Source organism: Idiotropiscis lumnitzeri, unplaced genomic scaffold (genome assembly GCF_059441095.1).
Source record: "Idiotropiscis lumnitzeri isolate Australia: NSW breed Sydney's pygmy pipehorse unplaced genomic scaffold, RoL_Ilum_1.0 HiC_scaffold_23, whole genome shotgun sequence".
Taxonomy (NCBI): domain Eukaryota; kingdom Metazoa; phylum Chordata; class Actinopteri; order Syngnathiformes; family Syngnathidae; genus Idiotropiscis; species Idiotropiscis lumnitzeri.
Window position 1 is genome coordinate 3,328,733 of NW_028283561.1, and position 11,604 is coordinate 3,340,336.

Below are 11,604 nucleotides of genomic sequence, written 5' to 3' on the forward strand. Positions count from 1 at the left end.
AAAGACTCAAGACATTGATCTTACTCTATGCCTATTTTTGTGACTTTCCTTCGAAGGGCGTGGCTATTGCGGTGCCGCAGAGTCTGATTATTCTCCGTGGCAACAAAAGTTCCTGCAAAATGATTCAGATGATCCATCTTCTCGAAATTTTTCACATTTGAGGATATTCAGGCCCTGAAGACGGCTGCCAACTTATTTTTGATCGCAGTGGTAGCGCCACCAACTGGTTAAAACAAATACAAATTATTTTCGTTGATGTTTTTCTCCGGGCAGGTTCACAAAATCTACCTTATATTTGCTCGGATGAGTGTTTAGGCCTTGAGGATGTCACAATACGAAAGTCTTTCGCCTTCTTCAGAGTGTCACATGATGGTGTCTTGTGGCCCGTCTTTATCAGCTGATGTTCCATGAGGGCGTGACTTACCTGTCACAAGAATGAAGGCAAGTCACGCCCCCCGCTGTCCGTTAACTCCGCCAAGATGCTGGTCCAGGTGGTAGAGAGGATGAAGGCAACCTTGTCTCTGTTCATGGTTTTTATGCCTCGCTTGCAGATCTCAATGGCCTCTCTGATCCAGCGCTGTTGTTTGTTCTCTTCTGTGCGGATGACCCTGCCCTTCTCCCGGTCCATGATGTGGTTTTCCCTTTTGCAGTGGTCAGTGATTGCTGATTTGTAATGTACATGTTGTGCTTGTTCTTTTACTGCTCTGATTTTTCATTTTTTTGACAGGTAAGTCACACCCTCATGGAACATCAGCTGATAAAGACGGGTCTCAAGACACCATCATGCGACACTCTGAAGAAGGCGAAAGACTCGCCGAAACATGTCAGGTAAAAAATTTACCGAAAACATAATTGTCTGCTTTTAATGAATCTGTCAAATATCAATAATAAGAAGACAAAATGAACCTAATACAAATAAATGAATGCTTAATAACTCCCCTGCACATGCTCCTAAAAATCCAAACCTTCACCTGTAAATAAAATGTCCCGACCTGAAGACATCTTAATGTTATTATTTTGTTATACACACAGCGCCGCCAAGTGGAATCAAAAATTTGTTTTTATTTTAATTTTCACGTACTGCAACGTGCCCTTTTGACGAATCCGACTGAAAATTAGTCAGAAAAGACTCAAGACAATGATCTTACTCTCTGCCGAGTTTTGTGACGTTTTGGCAAAAGGCGTGGCTATTACGGTGCTGAAAAGTCCGATTGTACTTTGTGGCAACAAAAGCTCCGGCAACATGACTCAGATGATCCTATCTTCTCGAAGTTGTACACATTTGAGGATACTTCAGCCCTGAAGACATCTACCAACTTATTTTTCATCGTAGTAGTAGCGCCACCAACTGGTAAAAGCTAATACAAGTTATTTTCTTGGATGTTTTTCTCCGTGCAACTCAACAAGGTCGCCCTCATATATGCTCGGAGGACTGTTTCGGCCATGAGGATGTCACAATACGAAATTCATCCTTTTTCGTGAAAAGTTGTGGGAGTGGCATTGCACTGTTCGGCAATAAAACAACGCTGATTATGAGGTTCTAAATATGAACGACAACTCGTGAAACTTTACACACACATCAGGCCGAGCAAATTTATCAATATTTTATACGTTAGTTGTGCAGCTTTTTTGAAATGGCTCGCCATGGCCCTCGAGAAATGTTAAAAAAAGCAGCCCTGGTTGAGTGTTTCACCTCGCTTTTTGTAAATTTTATGGAGTACAGTGAACCCTCGGTAATCGCGGTTAATGGGGACAGAGACCACCCGCGAAAACTGAAAATCCGCGAAGTAGCGGCGCACCTTCAAAAATGCTTATATATATATATATATATATATATATATATATATATATATATATATATATACGGGGAGAGAGAGAGTGAAATTCATGTTATAACAAAAAAACCAAATTATTATTAAAACGTATTATTTTTTTATTCCCCAGCCATTCTTTTTGTATTTATTTAATTACTCCGACTTTTACCTGCTGGTACGCCGTCCGGTGTGCCCTGTGAAATGAAAGGTGGCATTCTTTATTCATTTATTTATTTATTCTTTTATACATTCATAACTGACAGCTTCGCGCTCCGCTCGTGCCCGGGCGGAAGAGGTGCTCCAATTCGGCTTAACTGTGACACACACCCGCCCTCCTCCCCCGGAGCTTCCATTCGGTTAAACTTGGGGGCCGCTTGGCACCGCCCGTGCCCGGGGAAGGTGCTCCTCTTCGGCTTACTGTGACGCGAGCATGCCCTCCTCCTCCGGAGCTTCCATTCGGTTAAACTTAGGGGCCGCTTGGAATCGCCCGTGCCCGGGGAAGGTGCTCCTCTTCGGCTTACTGTGACGCGAGCATGCCCTCCTCCTCCGGAGCTTCCATTCGGTTAAACTTAGGGGCCGCTTGGCACCGCCCGTGCCCGGGGAAGGTTCTCCTCTACGGCTTAACTGCTACGCACGCCGGCCGGAGCTCTGGTACTGTCCGAACCGCGCGAAACGTCGCCACCGATCGTGTCCGGGGGAACGTGCTCTTCTTCGTCCACTCTCCTCTTCGCCCACGCTCTTCTTCGGCGCACACCGGCCGTCTAACCGCTCCAGCGCCCCGTCGTGCCGCTCGGCGAAACTACAATGCCCCCGAATATTTTTTAGACCCGCGAAGCACTGAACCCGCGAAAGGTGAACCGCCAAGTAGCGAGGGTTCACTGTATGTATAAGACCAAGACCTACAAAAAAGTCTCTTGGAGCAATGAGCTAGGTTTTACAGGAAGTCGGCCATTTTGAATTTACTTAAAAGGGGGCGGGTCACCACAATGGACTTTGTGTAGAAATTATTATTGGGGCCCGAGCAGCGACCGCGGCGAGGTCCCTATTGTTTTTGTAGAAATTATTATTAGGGCCCGAGCAGCGACCGCTACGAGGTCCCCATTGTTTTTGTGGAAATTATTATTATTATTATTATTAGGGCCCGAGCAGTGACCGCTGCGAGGTCCCTATTGTTTTTCTAGAAATTGTTATTCGGGCCCGAGCTGCGACGGCTGCGAGGTCCCTATTGTTTTTGTAGAAAATATTATTACTTTTATTATTATTATTATTATTATTATTAGGGCCTGAGCAGCGACCGCTGCGAAGTCCCTGTTGTTTTTGTAGAAATTATTATTATTATTATTTTTCCGATTGTTCGATTGCATTTTTGACCCCCCAAACATGCACAAAAACTCACCAAACTTGGCAGTCTCATCGGGCATGGCGAGAAATTTGATATTTTAAACGTCTAATATGAACAGGAAGTGAGTTATGAATTTTTGAAAGTCCGACTTTTGCCCTTTTTTGCATGTTTACAGGGGTCATTCTTTTGCACCCTGATCCTAAAGGCTTCATCTGATTGCCTTAAAATTCTGTCTGTAGCATCTTAAGACCTGGGACAAACACTGGGGCTAAAATTGGGGCTAAAATCTTTTGTTTCCGAAATACTATATGACGGGGGCGGGGCTTCAAAGTTTTCACTTAAGATTTCCTTCGCCGCAATGGACAAAATGCTTAATAACTCTCCTGCACATGCTGCTAAAAATCCAAAACTTCACATGTACATAAAGAGTCGGTACCTGAAGACATCTATATGTTTATATTCTGTTATACACCTTGCGCCAATCAATATAATTTTTTACATTTTGACGTACTGCACGGTGCCCTTTTAACGAATCCGATTGAAAATTGGCTAGAAAAGACTCAAGACATTGATCTTACTCTATCCCTATTTTTGTGACTTTCCTTCGAAGGGCGTGGCTATTACGGTGCCGCAGAGTCTGATTATTCTCCGTGGCAACAAAAGTTCCTGCAAAATGATTCAGATGATCCATCTTCTCAAAACTTTTCACATTTGAGGATATTCAGGCCCTGAAGACGGCTGCCAACTTATTTTTGATCGCAGTGGTAGCGCCACCAACTGGTTAAAACAAATACAAATTATTTTCGTTGATTTTTTTCTCCGGGCAGGTTAACAAAATCTACCTTATATTTGCTCGGATGAGTGTTTAGGCCTTGAGGATGTCACAATACGAAAGTCTTTCGCCTTCTTCAGAGTGTCACATGATGGTGTCTTGTGACCCGTCTTTATCAGCTGATGTTCCATGAGGGCGTGACTTACCTGTCACAAGAATGAAGGCAAGTCACGCCCCCCGCTGTCCGTTAACTCCGCCAAGATGCTGCTCCAGGTGGTAGAGAGGATGAAGGCTCCCTTGTCTCTGTTCATGGTTTTTATGCCTCGCTTGCAGATCTGAATGGCCTCTCTGATCCAGCGCTGTTGTTTGTTCTCTTCGGTGCCGATGACCCTGCCCTTCTCCCGGTCCATGATGTGGTTTTCCCTTTTGCAGTGGTCAGTGATTGCTGATTTGTAATATTCATGTTGTGCTTGTTCTTTTACTGCTCTGATTTTTCATTTTTTTGACAGGTAAGTCACACCCTCATGGAACATCAGCTGATAAAGACGGGTCTCAAGACACCATCATGCGACACTCTGAAGAAGGCGAAAGACTCGCCGAAACATGTCAGGTAAAAAATTTTACCGAAAACATAATTGTCTGCTTTTAATGAATCTGTCAAATATCAATAATAAGAAGACAAAATGAACCTAATACAAATAAATGAATGCTTAATAACTCCCCTGCACATGCTCCTAAAAATCCAAACATTCACCTGTAAATAAAATGTCCCGACCTGAAGACATCTTAATGTTATTATTTTGTTATACACACAGCGCCGCCAAGTGGAATCAAAAATTTGTTTTTATTTTAATTTTCACGTACTGCACGGTGCCCTTTTGACGAATCCGACTGAAAATTAGTCAGAAAAGACTCAAGACAATGATCTTACTCTCTGCCGAGTTTTGTGACGTTTTGGCAAAAGGCGTGGCAATTACGGTGCTGAAAAGTCCGATTGTACTTTGTGGCAACAAAAGCTCCGGCAACATGACTCAGATGATCCTATCTTCTCGAAGTTGTACACATTTGAGGATACTTCAGCCCTGAAGACATCTACCAACTTATTTTTCATCGTAGTAGTAGCGCCACCAACTGGTAAAAGCTAATACAAGTTATTTTCTTGGATGTTTTTCTCCGTGCAACTCAACAAGGTCACCCTCATATATGCTCGGAGGACTGTTTCGGCCATGAGGATGTCACAATACGAAATTCATCCTTTATCGTGAAAAGTTGTGGGAGTGGCATTGCACTGTTTGGCAATAAAACAACGCTGATTATGAGGTTCTAAATATGAACGACAACTCGTGAAACTTGACACACACATCAGGCAGAGCAAATTTATCAATATTTTATACGTTAGTTGTGCAGCTTTTTTGAAATGGCTCGCCATGGCCCTCGAGAAATGTTCAAAAAAGCAGCCCTGGTTGAGTGTTTCACCTCGCTTTTTGTAAATTTTATGGAGTACAGTGAACCCTCGGTTATCGCGGTTAATGGGGACCGAGACCACCCGCGGAAACTGAAAATCCGCGAAGTAGCGGCGCACCTTCAAAAATGCTTAAAAGAAAATACAATATATATAATAAATATATATATATATATATATATATATATATATATATATATATATACGGGGAGAGAGAGAGAGAGAGAGAGAGAGAGTGAAATTCATGTTATAACAAAAAAACCAAATTATTATTAAAACTTATTATTTTTTTATTCCCCAGCCATTCTTTTTGTATTTATTTAATTACTCCGACTTTTACCTGCTGGTACGCCGTCCGGTGTTCCCTGTGAAATGAAAGGTGGCATTCTTTAATTATTTATTTATTTATTCATTTATTCATTCATAACTGACAGCTTCGCGCTCCGTTCGTGTCCGGGCGGAAGAGGTGTTCCAATTCGGCTTAACTGTGACACACGCCCGCCCTCCTCCCCCGGAGCTTCCATTCGGTTAAACTTAGGGGCCGCTTGGCACCGCCCGTGCCCGGCAAAGGTGCTCCTCTTCGGCTTACTGTGACGCGAGCATGCCCGCCTCCTCCGGAGCTTCCATTCGGTTAAACTTAGGGGCCGCTTGGAACCGCCCGTGCCCGGCAAAGGTGCTCCTCTTCGGCTTACTGTGACGCGAGCATGCCCTCCTCCTCCGGAGCTTCCATTTGGTTAAACTTAGGGGCCGCTTGGAACCGCCCGTGCCTGGGGAAGGTGCTCCTCTTCGGCTTACTGTGACGCGAGCATGCCCTCCTCCTCCGGAGCTTCCATTCGGTTAAACTTAGGGGCCGCTTGGCACCGCCCGTGCCCGGGGACGGTGCTCCTCTACGGCTTAACTGCCACGCACGCCGGCCGGAGCCCTGGTACGGTCCGAACCGCGCGAAACGTCGCTACCGATCGTGTCCGGGGGAACGTGCTCTTCTTCGTCCACTCTCCTCTTCGCCCACGCTCTTCTTCGGCGCACGCCGGCCGTCTAACCGCTCCAGCGCCCGTCGTGCCGCTCGGCGAAACTACAATGCCCCCGAATATTTTTTATACCCGCGAAGCACTGAACCCGCGAAAGGTGAACCGCGAAGTAGCGAGGGTTCACTGTATGTATAAGACCAAGACCTACAAAAAAGTCTCTTGGAGCAATGAGCTAGGTTTTACAGGAAGTCGGCCATTTTGAATTTACTTAAAAGGGGCGGGTCACCACAATGGACTTTGTGTAGAAATTATTATTGGGGCCCGAGCAGCGACCGCGGCGAGGTCCCTATTGTTTATGTAGAAATTATTATTAGGGCCCGAGCAGCGACCGCTACGAGGTCCCCATTGTTTTTGTGGAAATTATTATTATTATTATTATTAGGGCCCGAGCAGTGACCGCTGCGAGGTCCCTATTGTTTTTCTAGAAATTGTTATTAGGGCCCGAGCTGCGACGGCTGCGAGGTCCCTATTGTTTTTGTAGAAAATATTATTACTTTTATTATTATTATTATTATTATTATTAGGGCCTGAGCAGCGACCGCTGCGAAGTCCCTGTTGTTTTTGTAGAAATTATTATTATTATTATTTTTCCGATTGTACGATCGCATTTTTGACCCCGAAACATGCACAAAAACTCACCAAACTTGGCAGTCTCATCGGGCATGGCGAGAAATTTGATATTTTAACGTCTAATATGAACAGGAAGTGAGTTATGAATTTTTGAAAGTCCGACTTTTGCCCTTTTTTGCATGTTTACAGGGGTCATTCTTTTGCACCCTGATCCTAAAGGCTTCATCTGATTGCCTTAAAATTCTGTCTGTAGCATCTTAAGACCTGGGACAAACACTGGGGCTAAAATCTTTTGTTTCCGAAATACTATATGACGGGGCGGGGCTTCAAAGTTTTCACTTAAGATTTCCTTCGCCGCAATGGACAAAATGCTTAATAACTCTCCTGCACATGCTGCTAAAAATCCAAAACTTCACATGTACATAAAGAGTCGGTACCTGAAGACATCTATATGTTTATATTCTGTTATACACCTTGCGCCAATCAATATCATTTTTTACATTTTGACGTACTGCACGGTGCCTTTTAACGAATCCGATTGAAAATTGGCTAGAAAAGACTCAAGACATTGATCTTACTCTATGCCTATTTTTGTGACTTTCCTTCGAAGGGCGTGGCTATTGCGGTGCCGCAGAGTCTGATTATTCTCCGTGGCAACAAAAGTTCCTGCAAAATGATTCAGATGATCCATCTTCTCGAAATTTTTCACATTTGAGGATATTCAGGCCCTGAAGACGGCTGCCAACTTATTTTTGATCGCAGTGGTAGCGCCACCAACTGGTTAAAACAAATACAAATTATTTTCGTTGATGTTTTTCTCCGGGCAGGTTCACAAAATCTACCTTATATTTGCTCGGATGAGTGTTTAGGCCTTGAGGATGTCACAATACGAAAGTCTTTCGCCTTCTTCAGAGTGTCACATGATGGTGTCTTGTGGCCCGTCTTTATCAGCTGATGTTCCATGAGGGCGTGACTTACCTGTCACAAGAATGAAGGCAAGTCACGCCCCCCGCTGTCCGTTAACTCCGCCAAGATGCTGGTCCAGGTGGTAGAGAGGATGAAGGCAACCTTGTCTCTGTTCATGGTTTTTATGCCTCGCTTGCAGATCTCAATGGCCTCTCTGATCCAGCGCTGTTGTTTGTTCTCTTCTGTGCGGATGACCCTGCCCTTCTCCCGGTCCATGATGTGGTTTTCCCTTTTGCAGTGGTCAGTGATTGCTGATTTGTAATGTACATGTTGTGCTTGTTCTTTTACTGCTCTGATTTTTCATTTTTTTGACAGGTAAGTCACACCCTCATGGAACATCAGCTGATAAAGACGGGTCTCAAGACACCATCATGCGACACTCTGAAGAAGGCGAAAGACTCGCCGAAACATGTCAGGTAAAAAATTTACCGAAAACATAATTGTCTGCTTTTAATGAATCTGTCAAATATCAATAATAAGAAGACAAAATGAACCTAATACAAATAAATGAATGCTTAATAACTCCCCTGCACATGCTCCTAAAAATCCAAACCTTCACCTGTAAATAAAATGTCCCGACCTGAAGACATCTTAATGTTATTATTTTGTTATACACACAGCGCCGCCAAGTGGAATCAAAAATTTGTTTTTATTTTAATTTTCACGTACTGCAACGTGCCCTTTTGACGAATCCGACTGAAAATTAGTCAGAAAAGACTCAAGACAATGATCTTACTCTCTGCCGAGTTTTGTGACGTTTTGGCAAAAGGCGTGGCTATTACGGTGCTGAAAAGTCCGATTGTACTTTGTGGCAACAAAAGCTCCGGCAACATGACTCAGATGATCCTATCTTCTCGAAGTTGTACACATTTGAGGATACTTCAGCCCTGAAGACATCTACCAACTTATTTTTCATCGTAGTAGTAGCGCCACCAACTGGTAAAAGCTAATACAAGTTATTTTCTTGGATGTTTTTCTCCGTGCAACTCAACAAGGTCGCCCTCATATATGCTCGGAGGACTGTTTCGGCCATGAGGATGTCACAATACGAAATTCATCCTTTTTCGTGAAAAGTTGTGGGAGTGGCATTGCACTGTTCGGCAATAAAACAACGCTGATTATGAGGTTCTAAATATGAACGACAACTCGTGAAACTTTACACACACATCAGGCCGAGCAAATTTATCAATATTTTATACGTTAGTTGTGCAGCTTTTTTGAAATGGCTCGCCATGGCCCTCGAGAAATGTTAAAAAAAGCAGCCCTGGTTGAGTGTTTCACCTCGCTTTTTGTAAATTTTATGGAGTACAGTGAACCCTCGGTAATCGCGGTTAATGGGGACAGAGACCACCCGCGAAAACTGAAAATCCGCGAAGTAGCGGCGCACCTTCAAAAATGCTTATATATATATATATATATATATATATATATATATATATATATATATATATATACGGGGAAATAGAGAGTGAAATTCATGTTATAACAAAAAAACCAAATTATTATTAAAACGTATTATTTTTTTATTCCCCAGCCATTCTTTTTGTATTTATTTAATTACTCCGACTTTTACCTGCTGGTACGCCGTCCGGTGTGCCCTGTGAAATGAAAGGTGGCATTCTTTATTCATTTATTTATTTATTCTTTTATACATTCATAACTGACAGCTTCGCGCTCCGCTCGTGCCCGGGCGGAAGAGGTGCTCCAATTCGGCTTAACTGTGACACACACCCGCCCTCCTCCCCCGGAGCTTCCATTCGGTTAAACTTGGGGGCCGCTTGGCACCGCCCGTGCCCGGGGAAGGTGCTCCTCTTCGGCTTACTGTGACGCGAGCATGCCCTCCTCCTCCGGAGCTTCCATTCGGTTAAACTTAGGGGCCGCTTGGAATCGCCCGTGCCCGGGGAAGGTGCTCCTCTTCGGCTTACTGTGACGCGAGCATGCCCTCCTCCTCCGGAGCTTCCATTCGGTTAAACTTAGGGGCCGCTTGGCACCGCCCGTGCCCGGGGAAGGTTCTCCTCTACGGCTTAACTGCTACGCACGCCGGCCGGAGCTCTGGTACTGTCCGAACCGCGCGAAACGTCGCCACCGATCGTGTCCGGGGGAACGTGCTCTTCTTCGTCCACTCTCCTCTTCGCCCACGCTCTTCTTCGGCGCACACCGGCCGTCTAACCGCTCCAGCGCCCCGTCGTGCCGCTCGGCGAAACTACAATGCCCCCGAATATTTTTTAGACCCGCGAAGCACTGAACCCGCGAAAGGTGAACCGCCAAGTAGCGAGGGTTCACTGTATGTATAAGACCAAGACCTACAAAAAAGTCTCTTGGAGCAATGAGCTAGGTTTTACAGGAAGTCGGCCATTTTGAATTTACTTAAAAGGGGGCGGGTCACCACAATGGACTTTGTGTAGAAATTATTATTGGGGCCCGAGCAGCGACCGCGGCGAGGTCCCTATTGTTTTTGTAGAAATTATTATTAGGGCCCGAGCAGCGACCGCTACGAGGTCCCCATTGTTTTTGTGGAAATTATTATTATTATTATTATTAGGGCCCGAGCAGTGACCGCTGCGAGGTCCCTATTGTTTTTCTAGAAATTGTTATTCGGGCCCGAGCTGCGACGGCTGCGAGGTCCCTATTGTTTTTGTAGAAAATATTATTACTTTTATTATTATTATTATTATTATTATTAGGGCCTGAGCAGCGACCGCTGCGAAGTCCCTGTTGTTTTTGTAGAAATTATTATTATTATTATTTTTCCGATTGTTCGATTGCATTTTTGACCCCCGAAACATGCACAAAAACTCACCAAACTTGGCAGTCTCATCGGGCATGGCGAGAAATTTGATATTTTAAACGTCTAATATGAACAGGAAGTGAGTTATGAATTTTTGAAAGTCCGACTTTTGCCCTTTTTTGCATGTTTACAGGGGTCATTCTTTTGCACCCTGATCCTAAAGGCTTCATCTGATTGCCTTAAAATTCTGTCTGTAGCATCTTAAGACCTGGGACAAACACTGGGGCTAAAATTGGGGCTAAAATCTTTTGTTTCCGAAATACTATATGACGGGGGCGGGGCTTCAAAGTTTTCACTTAAGATTTCCTTCGCCGCAATGGACAAAATGCTTAATAACTCTCCTGCACATGCTGCTAAAAATCCAAAACTTCACATGTACATAAAGAGTCGGTACCTGAAGACATCTATATGTTTATATTCTGTTATACACCTTGCGCCAATCAATATAATTTTTTACATTTTGACGTACTGCACGGTGCCCTTTTAACGAATCCGATTGAAAATTGGCTAGAAAAGACTCAAGACATTGATCTTACTCTATCCCTATTTTTGTGACTTTCCTTCGAAGGGCGTGGCTATTACGGTGCCGCAGAGTCTGATTATTCTCCGTGGCAACAAAAGTTCCTGCAAAATGATTCAGATGATCCATCTTCTCAAAATTTTTCACATTTGAGGATATTCAGGCCCTGAAGACGGCTGCCAACTTATTTTTGATCGCAGTGGTAGCGCCACCAACTGGTTAAAACAAATACAAATTATTTTCGTTGATTTTTTTCTCCGGGCAGGTTAACAAAATCTACCTTATATTTGCTCGGATGAGTGTTTAGGCCTTGAGGATGTCACAATACGAAAGTCTTTCGCC